Source organism: Trachypithecus francoisi, unplaced genomic scaffold (assembly GCF_009764315.1).
Source record: "Trachypithecus francoisi isolate TF-2019V2 unplaced genomic scaffold, Tfra_2.0 Lachesis_group2, whole genome shotgun sequence".
Classification (NCBI taxonomy): Eukaryota; Metazoa; Chordata; class Mammalia; order Primates; family Cercopithecidae; genus Trachypithecus; species Trachypithecus francoisi.
The window spans coordinates 32,862,822-32,883,800 of NW_022681465.1; the positions used below are offsets into that span (position 1 = coordinate 32,862,822).

At 39.1% G+C, this 20,979-nt stretch overlaps 1 long non-coding RNA gene across 1 annotated transcript in view; it reads left to right on the plus strand.

Moving 5' to 3' along the window:
• Positions 1 to 1,857: 1,857 nt before the first annotated feature.
• LOC117064417 overlaps positions 1,858 to 20,979 on the plus strand; it is a 44,305-nt gene continuing 25,183 nt past the window's right edge. The window contains exon 1 of the long non-coding RNA XR_004429444.1: positions 1,858 to 1,988. This is a non-coding gene — a long non-coding RNA (uncharacterized LOC117064417). The remainder of the gene's footprint in view (positions 1,989 to 20,979) is intronic.

Sequence of the window (20,979 nt, forward strand, 5' to 3'; positions counted from 1 at the left end):
AATAACCTAATATGAAGACAGTATCAGAAGCCTAAAGTCTCAAATCAAATTTCTCTGTGAATGTCAGGCCCAAGTGCCCTGGGCCCCCGATAGGATGTGGTTATGAGTATAAAACCACTATTCCTGACAGCTGTTTAGAAGCCAGCAAGTCCCCATGCATCAGGATCATGTCCTAACTCTGAATGTGAAAAACTTTCCTCTAATATGATGACACCATGCTTCAGCAGGGCCATCTGTATCCCTGCCCCAGAGAGAATTTTTTGTGGTGCACCAAGTTATGTTTATGGCCGGGCTGAAACACAAGCTTAGCCTGATCAGTAGCAGAGAAACCCATAGGCAGTCTTTGTAAGCAAAAGGAAAATGACCTCAAGGGGCAGCCCACTGCAGCAGTACATAAATAATTTGGCAGATGTGTCAACTATGCATATTAGTCCAGGAGTGCAGTTCTTTGGGGACCAAAGTCCAAAGACAAAGACATTTGTGGGTTGCCGGTCAATCTGGAGCATTTCTTCTCATTTTTCTGCATGTGTTTTTGACAGGAGCTTAAGGGCAGTTCAATAAATTAAAATGTATTTACATGGCAATGAAGAATTATCTTGACACACAGAGAGTTATTTAATTACGAAGGTGCTTTGCGTGCTGCTAAAGTTAAGACTATGTCAGCCTTTCTGGGACAAATCTTTATTTTCAGGGCCATGTGGCTCAGCCAGAAATGATCCCCTGGGTTGGAGCTTGTCATTTATGGAAGAGGAGTCTCGTTGCTGACTCCCATTTCCATAGACAGCTCTAAACAGATCGGTAATCTCAATGTCAGACATCGTGATGAAGTCAGTGCTGCCAAGGCCAACTGTCCTCCTTCAGGGATGTGGCCTTCCTCTCAGAGGAATTGTAAATGGAGTCATATCCCATTTGCAGTCTTCAAATCATGTTTGTCTGAGTGGCATTCAGAGAATTTTCTAGAAGCATCACGAAGTAGGTGTACAATAAAAGCCTGTGTCCACGCTGCAGCATCAACATATAGTGAGTAAACAGTGACCCATATTAACAGGGATAGGGACAATTTTCCCCCAGGCTATACCATGCCAATCCTTTGGGAAAGGGGTGCTACTAGTGTCCAGGCACCAAATAAGGCATTCTATAAAAGAAAAGACAGGAATCCGGAAGCTCAGGGTTTAACCCTCGGCACTATGTTGAATAGGCAAGAAAAAGGGGGGAGAAAAGGAAAAAGAAACATTTTTAGCTCGCCCTACCTAGAACTTCTATTTGCAAGTTCAAAAGTTTGTCATTGATTTTTATCAGGGACAATATTGGCAATAGTTGTAAGCAGTGACTTAGATCCTGCCTTTGGCTAACCTGAGTCAAAAGTAAGGTAGAAAGGTAGCTAAGCATCACTCATCCTCCTCCTTAGGAAGTAAATCAAAGTCTGTTTAAAGATTTAGCTTGATTATTATAAACAGTGAAAATGAATAGACTTGAGGAGCTCATGACCAGAACAAATATGGCTGGGTGGTTGAATGGAAAGAGGTCTGCACTAGAAGTCGGGGAACCTGGGTCCCACATTTCATTCATCACCTTATGGGCTATGAGTCCTCAGTGAAGTCACTTTACCTCTCTAGTTTTCATTTTCCTCAAACATCAGTGTTTGAATTACCGAGGAACTCTTTGGTTCATTCCAACTGTAGGATTCTATTTCACGCCACTTAGAAAAAAATCACAACTTTTTTCTCATCCATTCTTACTAAATAGTACGTCTTTCCAGTTGATTCTAAGATTTTCAGCCACTGAACTATTCCAAATGCATGCCTCTAGGTACAGACATCTTGACCCTGGTGGTAGGATCTGATATCAGCCACTGCCCCAGTACCCCTTGGCCCACCTGCTGTGACTACCTGTGTAAGAGGACTCACTCTGGGATCGTGAAGGATTGGAGAAAGAGGTGGTCTATGCTGAAGTATGATGGATGCCTCTACTATTACAAACATAAAAAGGTAAACTGAGGGGAGGGCTGAGGGCTGACAGTAGGAACAAGAAATCTCAGAAAGTACTGATCACAGAGACCATTCCATGACCAAAGTATTGTCTTGTAAGGTACCATATTCTAGGATTCTGAAAGCAGTATTCTCTCCTGTGACTTCTCAGGAACTTTTTCTTCTTTAGAAGCTCAAAGAATCGTAATCTATTTTCTCTGCTGCTGCATAAATCAAGGCTGACACGTAAGTTTTTATCTTGCTTATTCTTACTTTCAGATCCTCTGTGAAAACTTCCTTATCAAAGCTGAAATCTAAGAACTGAACTGCATATCTAGTACCCCAGAGAAATCAAAGCAGGGCACAATCAGTGCCTGGGCACTGCTGTCCAAGTGACAGGGCTTGGATGTCATTACAGCTTCTGAAGCAGAACACCAGAGAAGCGGCCTGATACCTTTTCTCATTTCCCAGATTTCATTAAAGCAGTGATTTCTAACTATAGGTAAAGGTTGGAATCTCCTAGAGAACTTTCTCAAGATATGCAGACTCAGTTCTCCTCCCAGATATTTCTAATTCAGCAAGTCTAGGGTGGGGCTGAGGCCTGAGTATTCGGAAAAATTACTTCAAGTGATTCTAATGTGCAGTTCAAACTATCAGACTTCAAGCCACATCTTGTCAGCACAACTGTTTTCTCAGCTCTATGTAACACAGTGTCTGTTTATTTATTTATTTATTTATTTATTTGGGACGGAGTTTTGCTCTGTTGCCTAGGCTGGAGTGCAATGGCGCGATATTGGCTCACTGCAACCTCCGCCTCCCAGGTTCAAGCAATTCTCCTGCCTCAGCCTCCCAAGTAGCTGTGATTACAGGCGCCTGCCACCACACCCAGCTAATTTTTGTATTTTTAGTAGAGATAGGGTTTCACCATGTTGGCCAGGCTGGCCTTGAGCTCCTGACCTCAGGTGATCTGCCTGCCTTGGCCTACCAAAGTGCTGGGATTAATTAGATGCAAACATTATATAAAACAGAGCTTTCACATAGAAATCTCAGTTTCTAACTTCTCTTGAAAAATCCCCTAGCAACAGTTGATGGGAGCTGAGTAGACTCCCTCCTCTAAGACCTCCTCCTCTCTCATCTAACAACTCTGGGTCACATTTGTGAACCACCTCTAATGAGTGTTCATAGCAGGAGTTTTTATTGTTTACCTCATTCATGATACAATTTTATTTTTATTTTTGCCTTTATTTTGCATTGCTCTAGTTTCTTAATTTTAAGCTGCAGATATAATGAAGATATAGATATATAAATACACACACACACAGACACACACACACACATATATAAATAACCTTAATTCCCTTCTGGCACAAAGGAAGGAATACATCAATAATGTAATTGATACTTCTTTAAAATGAGGAATAATTTTGCATATTGAATTATTGTGAAAACTTTCTACATCTAGATTGTGGATTACTTGTATAGACCATGAAGTGTTCCCCAGCTACTTTGGTAAACTTTGTCTCCCTCCAGTGCAGGAGAATAGGATTCTCTCTAATCAGGATGAGAAAGGATGGTCTGTCCTTGATCTCTGTGTTCAGAGTATTAAAGTGAACAGACCAGAAGTTTTCCACCTGGGTAGGCTTTCAGAAGCCTCCTGAGGAGTTTTCCAAAGTACACATGCAAGCTGTTTGCTTCTCCCTTACTTGCTGAATCTCCAAGAGTGGGGTCCTGGAAATTATAGGCTCTTTTTCAATCTTTCAAAGTAATTCGTATTTGTAACTTGGGTGAGTCCCATAACCAGGTTTATTCCCATTTATAGTCAAAAGATAAAACTAAAAATAACTAACGTAAACTTGCCAATAGTTCTTCTTGGAATGGGTTTTTCTTTATTCTGAGATTACGTCCTTCCTAACTTGTGGTGATAATTTATGTTTCCTCTTGTGAAATGGTGATAATAGTAGATGCTGGCCAGGGTTTGGTCGCTCACATCTGTAATCCCAGCACTGTGGGAGGCTGAGGCAGGTGGATCACTTGAGGCCAGGAGTTTGAGACCAGCCTGAGCAACATAGTGAAGCCCCTGCTGTACTAAAATTACAAAGATTAGCCAAGTACAGTGGCACAAACCTGTAATCCCAGGTACTTGGGAGGCTGAGGCACAAGAATTGGTTGAACCAGGGAGGTGGAGGTTGCAGTTGGCCAAGATCACGCCACTGCACTCTAGCCTGGGCAGCAGAGCGAGATTATCTCAAAAAAAAAAAAAAAAAAAAAAAAAAACCTTTGAGAGAGAGAGAGATATCTGATATACATACACACACACACACATACACACACACACACATATATATATATGGCAACTTTATGTCAAGCACCCATGTTGTAAGATTCCTGGTTCTTGAAACTCAGAAGGGTTCCTGGAACAGTGTTTTAGGTCTGCATTTGCCAGGTGGCAGTCACAAAACGGGTGCTGTCTGCAGATGTTATGTTTGGCTAGCACAGTGTTTTTATACATTTTTTAATTAAATGCACTCAGGTGAAGTATGTGCTCTCCAATTTGCCATAATCCCTACTACTCCTCATTTCCTTACACTGAGCCCGGTCATTTAAATTACCCACCAGGACCTGTAGGGATTTGAGTGGATGAATCCTGGGGTGGAATTTATGTGAAAAATTAGAACTGTAGTGGTATTAGTCGTTGGAGTTAAAATGTATAGCTTTTAGCTGCTAGTCTTTTTTTGGAAAAGAGATGTAGATCTTATGATTTGAACACAGCTAAGAAAAAAACTATTTTGAGTAACTGCAGTTAAGACCATCCTTGCCACAATAGGTTTGTTGTTGTGGTGGTGGTGGTGATTTCTATTTTATTTTATTTTTTTGAGACAGTCTTTGTCTGTCACCAGACTGGAGTACAGTGGCACGATCTCAGCTCACTGCAACCTCCACATCCTGGGTTCAAGCAATTCTACCCTCTCAGCCTCCTGAGTAGATAGGACTACAGACGCACGCTACCATGCCCGGCTAGTTCTTGCATTTTTAATAGAGACAGGGTTTCACCATATTGGTCAGGTTGGTCTCGAACTCCTGACCTTAGGTGATCCATCCACCTCGGCCTCCCAAAGTGTTGGGATTACAGGTGTGAGCCACCACGCCTGGCCCTTTATTTTTATTTAAAGTCCCCGTTATGACTCAGAAACATAAGAGGTTTTAATGTGGAGATGGGAGAATATAAAGCTTTATTTTGTTTATAAAGAGCCAAAATCAGACACACTGTGGGGCTACAGGTTTCCGAATATGTTGTGTCTAATTATCAGAATAGATAGCAATGACTGAGAGTAGTTAATGGGGCATAAGAAGATAACAGAATAAATGAGCAGAAAATGAGCTCAACCATACAGTATTCAGTCATGCAACAAATATTTATTGAGTACTTTTAAAAAGCCAGGCATTACGTTAAGTGCTGGGAAGGCAGCAAAACAGACACAGTGCCTGCCCTGTTTGTGCTTATAATTCCATGGAAGAGACTGATATTAAGGAACAGATTCACAAAATATGCAGTTGTGATTAGTACTATAAGTAAAATTAAAGGGAGAGAAAAGAATTGTAGCAATCTAGAGCCAATCAAGAACTAGAATCACTCAGTGCTTTAAACAGGGAGAGTTTAACATAAAGAGTTATTAAACTATAATAAAAGAATAACCATAGGATATAAAATAAACTGTATATGGTACCAAGGGAGCATACCCAAAGGAGGACAGACCTAGAAGGGAGATACTTCTCAGAGGCTGGGAATTCGGATCTCACTGGAGAGATGTCCTTGAATCCACTGGATAGTAGGGCAGTAGATTTTCCAGGCCAGGGTTAGTCTACAGTCACAGGGCAAACAAGAAGCAATCCTTAAGGGCACAGATGGGTCAGGCAAACCTCAGTTGCCAAGATCATGCCACTGCACTCTAGCCTGGGCAGCAGAGCGAGACTGTCTCAAAACAACAACAACAACAACAACAAAAGCCCTTCCTGAGAGAGAGATCTCTGATATACATATATATACACACACGTATATATATGGCATGTATACACACACGTGAATATATATGGCATAGATATACACACGTATATATATGGCATAGATATACACACACATATGTATGGCATAGATATACACACACATATGTATGGCATATACACACACATATGTATGGCATATACACACACACATGAATATATATGGCATAGATATACACATGTATATATATGGTATAGATATACACACATATGTATGGCATAGATATACACACACATATGTATGGCATATACACACACATATGTATGGCATAGATATACACACACATATGTATGGCATATACACACACACATGTATGGCATATGTACATATGTGTATATATATATGGCAACTTTATGTCAAGTACTCCATGTTTTAAGATTCCTGGCTCTTGAAACTCAGAAAAAAAAGCCCTTCCTGAGATATCTCTGATCTACATATACATATATGTATATACACGTGTATATATGGCATATACATACACACACACATATATATACACACACATATATATGGCATATATATATTCACACACGTATATATATGGCATATATACACACACACACGTATATATATGGCATATATATGGTAACTTTCTGTCAAGCACCCCATGTGCTGGTGGCTGGTGCATGGGTTTGCAATGATAATGAGGATGTCCATGTGGCAAGAGGCCTGGAGCATGAGGTGTTCCTGTTAGAAAGGCCCCACTGGGAGGTGGTAGTATAGGAAGGACTGCAAGAGAAAAACATAGGAGAGACAGGAGATGAGCAGAGAGAATCACTGCTGGGGTGGCAGGCAGGAGACCTGGAGTACAGAATGCCTATACTGAGAGGGTCACAGAAAGATGATTACCAGACCATGTGAGAGGTACAAGGTCTCAGAGAGAGTGCATTCTGGGTGCATGGCTGGGACAAAGCACCCCTTAATGTCCACACATCCACCCTGTAGCAGATGGAAAGAGCAGTAGCACCCCTCCCACTTGCAATGTGCCTCTAGCCTCCTCTGCTAAGAAATCTTAGCATTATGCTTTCTATAAAGAACTATGTAAAATAACTCTGCCTATTATTGCAGAGTATATATCGAGAGGTGAAATTGGAGCTGAGAAGCAGTAAGTTGACAACTAGCCGAAAAGCAAAATGAAGAGTCTGGTATAAATCAGGAGGAGGAAGAGATATAATGAATCCCTTTTTAAGGATGTAAGAGGCCTGAGGGGAGGGTTGAGGAGAAGTTAGCCAGACAGAAAACTGGGATGAGAACTCCCCAGGCAGAAGAAACAACATGTGTGAAATCCCTCAGCAGGAAAAAGCATGGCATGTTTGAGGAACTTGGAAAAAGTCAATGTGGTTAAAGCCAGAGTGCAAGGGGGAGGCCAGAGAAGGAAGAAGATTAGGCTAAAGAGGTAGGTGGGAGGCCAACTACACAGAGCCTTGAGGCAATACTAGGGACATTTGGGTGTTCTTCTAACTATGATCCAAAGCCACGAAAATGGTTTAGGCAAGGGAATTGTCAAAAGATCATTCCATTATGTAGAGAATCCATTGACGTGAGACAAGAGTGGAATGGAAATACTCCTTAGAAAGCTAGTACCAGTATGGGCAAGAAATGATAGCAGTCGGGACCTAAGTGAGAGTAATAAACAAAGTAGATAGATGTCCAGATATACTTAAGAGCTAGAATCAATAGAATTTGGTGATGGACTAAATGTGGCAGCATGGCTTAGTTTGTTCAGGCTGCTATAACAAAACACCATTAACTAGATGGTCTATAAACAACAGAACTTTATTTCTCACAGTTCTGAAGGCAGAGAAGTCCAAGATCAAGGCACTGTCAGATCCAGTGTCTGGCTAGAGCCCACTTCCTGGTTCATAGATGGCTGTCTTTTCACTGTGTCTTCACATGGTGGAAAGGTCAAGGGAGTATCTGGAATTTCTTTTTATAAAGGCCATAAACTCATTTATGACGGCTTCACCCTTGTGACTTAAGCACCAAAGGCCTCACCTCCAAATGTACTCCCTTTGGCAATGATGTTTCAACAAATGAAATTGGGGGAGGTTGGGGCAGGGACAAACTTTCCATTTATAGCACAGTTAAAGGGTAAATAAGAAGGAAGTTTCTGGCAAAAGTAATTGATTGGATAATGTATTATTTACTGAAATAGGAGGGGTGTAGAGTGAGAAGTAAGATCCACAGTTCAGTTTGAACTATTGTAATACTGTGATTGACAAATGTGATTGGTATTCTTATATAGGTACCTGGCTATTCTATATTATATACACCATGTGCAGTATATGTTACAGGATGGTATGTAGAGAATACATAGAGTGTTCAAAGCTACAGAAATTGATAAGATTGCTAAGGGAGAGAATATAAAGTGAGATTAAAAGAGAGTCCTTAAGTCCTAAGGGTGCACAGAAAAGGAGATAAAAAAAGGTGATTGAGAGGAGTGGCCAGAGGATATAAGCAAAACTCCAAAAACTGTGTCATAGAGCCGAGGGCAAAAAACAAAACAAAAAAATAAAAGGTTTCAAGCAGAAGGGTGATTAATGTTTCCCAGTGCTACGGAGAGACCATATTATGACAAGGACTGGAAAGCATTCATTGGGTTTTGTGTCATGGAAGTCATTGATAACTTTGGCAAGAGCAGTCTTAGTTATCGATAGTGAGCTCAGAAAGAGCCAATTCATTAATGTCAATTGAAAGTTGAAAAGAGCATTTGAAGACTCATCTTTTGAAAAGCTTGATTGTGAGAGAGACTAGAGAAATAAGGAAACTGAATAACATTTAGCCCATTTACAGTGAATGTAATTAATGATGTAATTAGTTTAAATCTGTTATTAGTTTTGCTTTCAATTTGTCCCTTCTGTTTTATGTTTATTTTCCTCACCATTCCTTTCAGTTAAGTAAATTGTTTTATTACTTTATGTATCTTGGTAGTTATTAATTTTTGCTATAATTTTAATTGCTATTCAAAAGATTACCATATCCACTGTGACTTCTTATCGTATAAATTAGTACTTATTTTATGGACATTATAGCATCTAATTAACCATGTCCCAAGTAATGTATTTGTGTTATGTATTTGAATTTTGTGCAGTTTACAAATCCTATATTATTAGAATTCCTGTACACAATCAACATTCTTTTATATGTACCCACATATTTACCTCCTGTTGATATTCACCTGTTACCACATATTCAGAATTTAAACCTGAGATTACATTCCTTCTTCTAGTAGAAAATTATTTAGTCAGAGGTCTGCTGGTGATTAGTTTTCAGTTATCCTTGTACATATCTTTATATCTCCTTAATGCTTTCAGAATTGATTTATTGGATATAGAGGTCTAGATTTGGTAGTTGTTTTCATTCAGAACTTTGAATGTTGTCTTTCCAGTTTTTTTCTTTTGGTAGGAGGGGGCTCTCATTGTAATAAGATCATTAGCTGACTTCTCAATAGAACAATGAAAGCCAAAATAACACTATTTTTGTCTCTCTGTGCTTTATTCTGCATATATTCTTCTGATATACTTCCAACTCTATAGTTTAGTAGCAGATTAATTCCACAGTCATTAATTTCAATACTTATATTTTCATTTATAGTTTTTTTATAGTTTTGTTTATGCTGAAATTTTCAAACTTGATTTCCTTGAACATATTAATCATAACCATGTTAAAGTCCATGTCTAATGGTTTCTTTATCTGGATCCCCTATAGGTCTGTTTCTATCATCTACCATTTCTGCAACTTTGTTTCTGTTGAGAAAATAAGAATATTCATAATCCAAGGTCATTTTTTTTTTTTTTTTTTTTTTTTTTTTTTTGAGACGGAGTCTCGCTCTGTCGCCCAGGCTGGAGTGCAGTGGCCGGATCTCAGCTCACTGCAAGCTCCGCCTTCCGGGTTTACGCCATTCTCTCGCCTCAGCCTCCCGAGTAGCTGGGACTACAGGCACCCGCCATCTCGCCCGGCTAATTTTTTGTATTTTTTTAGTAGAGACGGGGTTTCACCGTGTTAGCCAGGATGGTCTCGATCTCCTGACCTCGTGATCCGCCCGTCTCGGCCTCCCAAAGTGCTGGGATTACAGGCTTGAGCCACCGCGCCCGGCCGCAAGGTCATTTTAAATGTAATCAGTGCTAAAATGATTGTGAGTCAACCTTCAGTCCCTGCAGCAGTGAGTCTTTTTCCCATTTGCCCTAATTTCCAGTATTATTTTTCAAGGTTTTAACTCAGTCTTGTATATCAGGACCACCTTTCTGATGAGGTCTTGACTACATGAATCTGTTGAAAGCTCTGCTCAGCTTCTCAGCCTTTTTAGATGGAAGTGACTCCAATGTTGGGCTCATCTTTTGCTGGACTTTAGCCCCATTGGTCTTCACTGTCTTACTAGTTCTGATACATTCGAAGAGACATATACTTCAACTTCTAAATTTTTTTCAGCAATAGAGTTGATACTCTAACTAGTCTGCCATTACCAACAGGAGAACTCCAACGACAGCTGAAAGGGAAGGTAGTATGAGGGAAGAGTTGGTTTTGTCATAGTTTTTAAGATGTGAAGTACCAATTTAAATGTGAATGCCTGATGGAGGTAGTATCAAGTAGAAAATTTGAAGGTACAAAAAATTGATAAATAATGGAATAAATGATGAAAACATGTACCGTATAGGCCATCTATCCCCATATCACACATATCTAGCCCATAGCTTCCAGCAAAAGAATTTAACTTTATATAAGACTGAATGTTCGGCCAGGTTAAAAACAAAAGGAGGTATCCCCTGTACATTGCAGCAGAACAAGCCAGTTTGTGTTCTGTTCTATGAATCTGTATATATGCAAGAACCCAAATGTGGGAGTGTAGGGGGGACTAGGAGGCACTTCACACACTGGGCTTTATGCATGCTCAAAGAAAAATACAGTGTTATGTTTGAAATACTTGTCTCTATTTCAGGAATTCTGATAATCGCAGCAGATTTACTCTGCTATGCCGGGTGAGGAGTCCAGGGGATGGCATAGCACACAATAGTGAGAGGAGACTTCATTTTGAACAAAGAATAAAATTTGGAGAATGAACTAAGATTAAATATTTTATTCATGTATTCTGAATGTCTTTTGTAGCTAAGGCCTGTTAATCTTTATTTCCTTTTATCAAAGAAAAGTGAGCGATATTCCCTTCTAAAATTGCCAAGAGGCTAACAATTCACTTTTAAAAGCTGTAAAGCTCTAAAAGTAAATGGAAATAGGGTGGAGAATAGAGTGTGAGCTTTGAAGGTCAGTTTGGCTCTGCAGCCCAAAACCTTAGATTAATCATTTTATGCTACGACTTTTATTAACTAAAAATTACCAGAAAAATGGGTAACTCTTGGGACTTACCCTGGAATTAAACCAAGAGACAGAAAAGAAACAGGCCCAAAGAATAGGTTTGAATGGATGGTGAAAGGAAACAATATTGTTTATTTCTGATGGCACCTTATGGTCCCGTTATAACCCAAATGGCCCCATGTCTGTTAAATATTCAGGTGACTATATGGTAGAGACAGAATGTTGGAGCTCTGGGGAGAAACCTGAAAAGAGATTCAGCTATGTTAATTATTTGCATTTAGAGATGGTATTATATGCCATGAGGTCACCTAGGAAGAATGTCAATTAGAAGAGAAGAGAGCTGAAGACAAAGCCTTTGGGTAGAGGACAGAGCCTGTCAGAAGTCTGGCGCAGGAGGATGATCCTGCAATAAAGCCTGAGCAGGAACTGGGCAAGAGGAAAACAAAGGGAGTCTTTTGTTCCCAGAGCCCAAAGAGGAATGTGTTTCAAGAAGATGGAAGTGGTCAGTAGAGTCGAATGCTGCTTTGAAGTACTTGTCTGCTAGACAAAAGCATCTTAGTGGGAGAGTGGACCTGTCTTGCTGTGGCTTGCCTTGTCTAGACTTGACTTGCCTATGTCTTTGATGTCACTTTTTCTCAACCTAAAAACATGTTTGTCTCTGCCATCCTGGGGAAAGGGGTGGTGGAGGGAGCTACCTTGAATGCACATTTCTTGTAACTTTTCATATTTCTCCTCCCCTTCTAATGCAAAATCTTTGAAAAAGCCATCAAATGTTATCATTCTCCACTTTCTTGTCTAACCTGCAACAGTCAAGTGTCTGCTAGAGCTGTCTAGGTTGTTGTTGAAATTATGAGCATGGCCAGATTATCCAGGAAGATTATGTGGGATAAGAAAAGCCATGAGCCACCTATATTTAATAGAAAATTGTGTTTATGTACTACCTGATTAGGTTTTTATGAGGATTAAATTAAGTAATATATGTAAACCAATGATTATAGGGCCTGGTACATAGTTTCAGATACCAGCTTCCATCCCCTTGACATATTTTTCCCCCATTCTCAGTAAACTGCCTGTGGTCGTGTAGCCAAGTAGTACAGATTCAAACTCAGGTCTGCTTGGCTAAAAAGATGATGTTCTTTCTTTCCACTACATTGAGTTTCTTTCCTGTTTGTGTCCCTAGTTTTGTGCCTAACTGCAAACCACCTGCTCCTGGAGACTACACCCCAGGCTCAACTCCTAGGTTTACACCTTGGGTCTTGACCCCTCCCTGACAACCTGCTTTTACTCTAGATCTCACCTGTTCCCACATCCTAACTGTTTCAGACCCTAGAGAAAGGTGTAAGACGAGAGAGAGGCAAATACGTGAACTATTAAGTAGGATGTATGAGCACTGCTTGCTGAGATCACAGGAGTAAAGCAGAGAAATGTCCAATTAATAGAAGAATGCTTGCAGCATTCAGAAAGAAGAGACTAAGTCACTATGTGTATGTGGTTAATATAATTGAGATCTTAAGGTCATCTCCAATTTTCCATACCTCACTGGAATCTTATCTGTCATTTAAGAGATGCCCAGTAGATGGAGTAGCTTCCTCACGCATGAGTAGAGTACCTATCAGAGCCCATGGATCGTTTGAATCATAAAATTCCTGTTAATGCTGGAAGAGACACAAAAAATAAGTTAGACCCTCTCTTCCAAAAAAAACGAGGACTAAAAATTATGCAATTTACAATAGATTTACGGCCTGTAAGCCAGGTAGCTGATGTTCATCTGAAGTCCTCCTGTTGACACTGGTCACCAGCCTCTGACTTTGGATAACTTTCCCTAAAAAAAGGAATGGCACTAAGCAGCTAGTTCTGGGTTAGGAGGATGTTAGGGTATGTAGGGGAATGTTGCCTGTTGTAGGATGCCCACATTTCTTACGATAATACTTTGTTGGCGCTATCTGTCCAGTATTAAGAAGCCCCCACCACCAGCCCCGAAAAAAGCACATTTTAGAATGAGAAGAAATCCACCCCTTTGCTTCTCTGACTTTCTCTCATCACCTTCTGCTTTCCCCGCTAAAACCAAATCCCACTTGCCATGGGTATGTTCAGGTTGTAAATCAGAAGGCCAGTATCCAAAAATAGCTTCCATTCCAGGCTGCCCAGTACCTGAAATTCCCAGGGATAAAAGTAAAACCATCATTCCATGTCCACTTTTAAAATATATTCCTGGGAGAAATCCATATCCATTTAGTTACTTACCAAATGCTTATTGAGAGCTTATTATATGCCAGGGATAGAGCTGCAAAAATGGGAGACAAGGCCTACAATTCTCATGAAGTTATGCTTTCCTATGGGAAAAGACAGAAAAGAAAGAAGACAGTTTTAGATACCAGTAAGTAATTGGATTTGAGAGTTACTGAAAGGGTGGGGTGAGGTTGGGAGGCTATTTTCAAGGTATAGTCAGGGAAGTCTGTCTCAGAAGATATGATGTAAGATAAAACAAAGATCTCCGGGAGAAGGAAATAGCTAAAACAAAGGACCTGAAGAGGGAGCCTTAAACCGTTTTCAATCATTACATTCTTAACAAGCATTAGACAGTTTATCAGGCTGCTTCTTACGTGCTGCTACCTGGTATAAGGAAAAATACCAAAAGAAATAACGCTCAAGTGAGGAACGGGAGAGGGGTCTTTCTGGACCACATCAGATGTGTCCCCTTTCCCTAGGGTGAAGGGGTAGGCAATTGAGAGCAGCAGCGTGGCACTGGTAGGTTGGGGAGTGCTGGAGGGGGAGGCGGACGTCACAAGACACAGAAAGACTCACTAAGGACAAACTGAGGGTGCCAAATGCAAACTACAGGTCCATAAAAGTAGTTCTTGAAAGAGCACTTAAAATAACCAGCCTATTCCTACCACTCTATCTCAGTGCTTCTCAAATTGAACCACCTAGGCATTTGTCAGACACTCCAGCCATCACATTGGGTCTACCAAATCGGTATTTATGCAATGGGGCTCAGGAATATCGATTTTAATAAACACACACATCACGAATGTCGTGCACATTCAAGTTGAGAACTGATGCCCTGTCAATTCGTATTTGTATCAGTGCGTCTGCTCTTCAGCATGGCCCTCTTTCTCCTTGCACCGGGTCAATTGTTCAAAGCAGAAAGAGGCTAACACACTTCAGAGAAAAGAGAAGATTAGTGCATCATAAAAACACTGCAAAATACTAGAGAGTTTTTAATGAGATCCTTAATATTGCTCTCTATAAAAAAACGACATAGGCCTTTGGTAATTTGTGATTTTCAATCTGTAATATATAGAGGAGCATGTTTCCTTCTAAATTTGAATTTTAAAAGGACATTGGCCATCCTTCAAAGATACAATATTGTTTTTCCTATGGATGGTGTAATTTTGTGGGCAGTAATGTGTTCTCTCTAAATCTCAAGAGCATTGAGCCCTCATCTCATCCTGTTGTTGATACACAAAGGAGAAGCAGTTCTGCTGGTGAAATTGTGGGTTGGGAGGATGCCATTTCAACTCCTGCAGCAAACAATGATGACATGGCAAATGCATTTTTAGTGGTGAAGAAAATCAGTATCTTCTTCATATCCACTGGTATCTTTGTATTCACTTTAGAAAACTGTACACAAAACAGTTAGAGTAAATCTGGACTCCTTACCTACCTTCCATCCTTAATTAGGTATTGGGTTTTCACATAACCCTTCCACTAACCCAACTCCAATCACCAAACAGAATAGCAGGATTATCTAGCTGCCTGATATATTATAGCCAGATAAATGTTTGATTATTTCTATTTTACGCTCAAACATTTGAAAAGACAGCCTACGATCTCTTTCTTCCACAGATTTTTCCAGTAGGCCATAATGCCTAACATTAGCAACAGCAGCAGCAGTTATAGCAGCAGAGCCTTTGGAAAAGGTGTTCCAGAAACCTGACAACACTTGCACAAAGACTGTTAAACCACTATTCACACTTCTTTAAGTGTTTCAACCAAAATGTCAGAGGCTTCATTAAGGTGGAAACTATTTTATGGTTCCCTAGTACATTACCTTTTCTTTCTGAATTACCTTATTTGAGTAAATCTGCTAAAGCAACAAAAGGAGAATCAGTCAATGAAAATTTGTGTCTTTGTTCTTCACAAGGAATCCTTGGGGTATAATTCCAAGAATGGACAATTAAGACAAATTATTCATGAGGTACATATGTCATTTGCATTTTTCCCTTTGGGGTAAGGTTGTCATCATTGTTTACATAAAAGGTATTTCCTTGCAGAGCTGCCCTTTTACCTCAGAACTAAGATAATGTTTCCATTTAAACTGAGTCATCCTTGTCCTAAATATTGCATAATGGCACAGACTGCTATCTCCTGTTTCCTTGGGCCAAACACAATGACAAGGCAAGCTAGGCTGTGGTCATTGAATCTCTTTATAATCACTGCCATTTTGTGTAGTGGTCTGATGCATTTGTTATATCATGGGAATTATAATACTGAATAAGTTGCATAAAATTCTACCTAAGAAATCTTAAAAAGCTTGCAAATGGAGTGCCTTCTCTAGCTATGAAAAATGTGTTCTGAAGGCACAGGAGGAACATTTGCAACCTGAAACTTTTCATCAGAAATTGAGAGAGCTCAAGGTCAGTTTAATATTAATTCTCCCCAGTTCTTTAATCTAACAGATATCAAGTTGCATTTGAATCTAGCAAAGAGGTATGAATATAGGTCAGTTTAGCCTTCAAAGGACAAATTTCTTGCGAAATATTCTGTATCCATCTATTTACTCTTGAGCATCATTAGGTTATTTTAAGGTGAAAATGACCAAAACTTGTCTTTTTCATAGAAAGGGAAATTCATTTCTGGAAAGCTGAAATTGCTTTTGAATAATTTATAGAGAACAGAGAATTCATCAGATCTGATATCATCAGCAGCCTTGAGATTGCATTGTTCTGTAATGGGTACTATGGGAACTGGAAAGCTAGAGTTGGTTAGCATGAGAATTTCTATCCAGAATCTCATTTAAGTTAAAGGCAGGCAACATTTAAGAAAGGGAACGTCTGAGTTTACGTGGGAAGGAACCTTAAAAAAAAAAAAATAGCCTCACTGTAAAGGATATTCTATAGGCCTCCCATCTGACTACTGATATTCTTTTTCTTTGTATGATTTCATTTATTTTATTGCATTTTACTTTAAGTTCTGGAATACCTGTGCAGAACATGCAGGTTTGTTACATGGCTATATGTGAGGGGAGGGGAGGGAAGGGGAGGAGAAGGAACATAGAGGGCGGGTCAATAGGTGCAGCAAACCACCGTGGCACACGTAGGACTGCTGATATTCATACCACCATGGTGGAATTGGCTGCCACCAATATGCAGGGCCCCTTTCTTATAGCATCACCACCTTCTCCTCCTTTATCATCATTGAGAAGATATTGAGAATAAAAACAAGATAAGGAAATAAAGCCAAATAAAATAACATATCCAAATAAAATGATACAAGAGCTCCAATTCATTACTCACTCCCTGTTCTTTTAAATGATAGGACTCCTTCTTCCAGTCTTTCACACATGCTGCTGAAGCATGCTACCTTGAATTCCATCTTAAATTCATCAATTTCTAATCTTGAGATTTCCCCAAGATCCCATGTTTAACCTTCTTGTTCACTCATTTTAAATGCTCTTATTGACCATCTTTTACATGTAAGGGATACAACTAATCATTATTCTAGAAACCAAGTTGAATGAAACAAAATTTCTGTTTTCATAATGAGTGGCTGTTGAACTTAAACTTTTAACACGGGTAGGATTTCTGCACATGTAGTGTGGGGAAGAGAATTCCAGACGGAAGCAAAAGCCTGAGGAAAGGCTACACAGGCATGTGTTGGAATCCAATCAGGGAGTCATAAGTGGGCCAGTTTGATTGCATCATGGTATATGTGGAGAAGACTAATGGAGACGTAAACTAGAAAGATAGATCAAAGCCAAATAAGAACTCTACATTCAGACTTAAGAGTCGTACCTTATTTGGGGGGCAATGAAGACTCACTGAGTGGTGTTTGAACACAGAAGTGTAATTGGAACATAAATAGAGCTATTCTTTAGGACTGCATGGTGATGCTGGGGGCTTGGCTTGTAAGATCAGTCAGGAGGCATTGTATTAATTCAGACAAGAGATAAGAGGCTGAATTTGGGTGATGATGCTAAGAATTAAGGAAAGAAAATTCATCTCAGAAATATCTTAGTTATGAATCTCCTAATCTAAACATCTTCCTGCTATCCTATGCTCCTTTTACCAGTCTTGAATCCTCATACCACTGTAGATACCCTCCTTTACAATTTTTCACCAAACACTTCAGCCTGTAGAAATGGAGGTTCTTAACCTGGGGTCCAAATACCCCTTAGGGTATAGTATTAAAAGTTTCTTTCAGTTGAATAGGGAGAAATATTATCTCTTTATCACTAATATTCAACTGAAACCTAAAATTTTCTTTAATTATAAAATAGACAGCAAACCACCATAAAATTAGCAGTTCTGCCAAATGTTTAATAGCAAGTTGCAGATATTTTATATTACAGTTATTCATATACTGCAACAACATAGTTTATATTCATCACTATTGCAAAATTAAGGTAGCACCCAGTCCCATTACTCGATCCTATTGTTTAATATGTTATTAAAGAAGCAGATGTGGCTGGGCACGGTGGCTCACGCCTGTAATCCCAGCACTTCAGGAGGCTGAGGCAGGTGGATCACAAGGTCAGGAGATCAAGACCAGCCTGGCCAATATGGTGAAACCCCGCCTCTGCTAAAAAAAAAAAAAAAAAAAATACAAAAATTAGCCAGGCGTGGTGGTGGGTGCCTGTAGTCCCAGCTACTTGGGAGGCTGAGGCAGGAGAACCACTTGAACCTGGGAAGCGGAGGTTATAGTGAGCCGAGACTGCACCACTGCACTCCAGCTTAGGTGACAGAGTGAGACCCTGTCTCAAAAAAAAAAAAAAGCAGATGCTACCATGTCACAAAATTTCCCTTAATGTTTGGTAATGGTATTTTAATATAATTGGTTTGCTTTATAATCCTGAAATCTTTAGACTACCAACCACCAAGAAGCCTTGTAGAAGTCCAGGTCATCATTTGAGACAACAAAATTGTGAGCTGAGCTCATAATTCTCTGACCACCTCTAAGTCTAGGTCTATGCCAGGAGAGATAACACCCCCATCACTCACTCCTTCTGAAGACAGCCTTGCCTTTGTTCATCATCTGAAGACCCAGGAAGGAAAAGTATCCCCTCACTTGCCACCTCATTGCTGGTTTCACTTCTTCCCTTGTTTTTTTTTCTTTCTTTTTTTTTTTTTTTTTAACTTCTATTGAATGAACCCTCTTTGAAACACCTTCAGAATATCGTTGCTTCTGTAACTAAGCACAATCTCAATATCCATTTTGTTCTAATTTTTTTCCTGGGGAGTTCCATGACAAATAAAATGCTGTACTCTTCCTGGAACTAAGTCCATTTGTTGTTGCTGTCTACTAGAAGGCAATAACTTTCAAAGGTGAATGCCAACTCTCCATCAATTCACTTCCTTATAGGTGGGAGGAGTAGGTAAAAGAGGAATTTCCTGATAAGAACTAATGCTGTGTGTGGCACCTTGACCATCCAGTAACGTGGGGAGAGATACATGAAAGAAATGGTTGAGTAAAAAATGGAAATATAGTATTTTGGGGAACAGGGAGTGCACCAAGCATGAACTCTGTCTAGGGTTAGCCCTAACTGCTCCACTGTTGAGAATCTTGACACATGTGCATAAAAGGATAACCTATGTTACATAACTTTTCAAAGGGCACAGACTTAGGCCATACACTGAAAATGAAAGAACAATAAATGTTCTCTTCGTTGACAGTGTGAGGAAAACTAGAACAATTTTGTTTTCATGAAGGTTCCTTCCGATTTACTTCATTTCCTATGACTAAGAGATGGCTTTGGTGATTAAGAAAAAAATACTATGCAACTATGAGTACTGAAGAACTTTGCGGAGATTTCAATGTGGTTTTGTTTTTTTAAGTCTTTTTTTCTTTTAACATAGACACCAAATGACTAATGAACAAATAATTAGCTAAGAAAATGTACACAAAATTTTCTATCAATATTCTTTCACCTTATTGTAAGCAGATACATCATCAGTGAGGTTTTGAGGCATTATTTCTGAAAATCTGTAACTTGACATTTTCAGTAATAACCAAGAAAATAGAAGGTGAAGTTTGATCATTAAGATTACAACCACAGATGCAAGGATATTTAGTATCACAAAAGGTAGGCTTAGAATTCAAATGACTTTCATAATTTGAAAAAGTAGTTGTGTTGGGGGACAAATATATACTGAGGGAAGAGAAGCCAAATGGATATTTGTGTATGACACAAAATGTCAAAGGGTTAGAGTGGGCCATAGCATCCAGGAAGCAAAAGTAAGATGGGATATGAGAAAATGCTCACTGTCTGGCAACCACGAAGTCACTGTTTCAATAGCAACAGTATCAGAGGGGCTTTGGGGTGAGAGATGTGGGGGTCAGGATCCGGAAGGGAGAGGGAGGCTTATGGTGCCCTGTGCCCAGGGAGGTGGAGCATAACTGTCATAGAATAGGTCCCAATGCATACAGTGTTAGGAAACTAATGGCAGAGTAAAAAGGAAAGAAAAGAAAAGGAACGTGATTTATTACATTTGGAAAAGAGAAAACAGAATTAGGGTGTGCACATCAATACTCTTCCACGATGATATTCAAAGAGTCCACAGCAAAAATAAAAATAAAAATAATTAAGGACATTGTTTTAAGTTGTTCATAAGCATATTATTTTCAATTCAATAGTGTATTCTTTCTTTTGCAATTACATCCTTCCTAATTTTCTGGGATCAAATTGTCTTTTCTTTTTTAAATACAAATAATAAATGGTAGTAGTTTTCTAAACATTCCTTTTTTGGAAAAAAATGTTTAAAAGAATTGAAACGTGTGTCCCGTCTCCCCAATTTATTTTAATTGTTTAATAATGGGGAGTCCAGTCCAGTGATCCCTGAGGTTGTTTATTACATATATATCTTTCAGAAAATTTTTAGCATACATCCCCAATATATGACACTTTATTTATAAATTACATTCATAAGCTAGTCTAATATATATTGATATTACTAAATTTACACAAAAATATAAATTTTAAAAGATGAAATAAAGCTTTTAAAACTTTATTAGAAGTTCAAAAAACTCTTCATATTGTCTCTCATTCTAAAAATATTGTAATTCAAACCAACTGATTAAACATCTCATTACTTTTTACATCTTTAACATTTTGCCAGGCAGGAATTCAAAGGCTTGGTTCAGAATTTAGTTTATTTTCCTACATAGTTTTAATAGCTATCATAGCTAAACAAACAGTTTCCAAAGATACAGGCATCCACATGGAATGCTTTATTGGCTACACTTCCTAAATCGTGGTACTCATTTTGTAATACCATCCACCAATTAAACACATTTTTGTCATTTAAATTTGACTGGTAAATTTCCATTTTCTCTGATGTCATTCATTCAAGCAAACTAACCAAGCAGTGGTGCATTTTACTATTTCTAAGATATGGATTCAGAATATGTTATTTGAAAGATTTG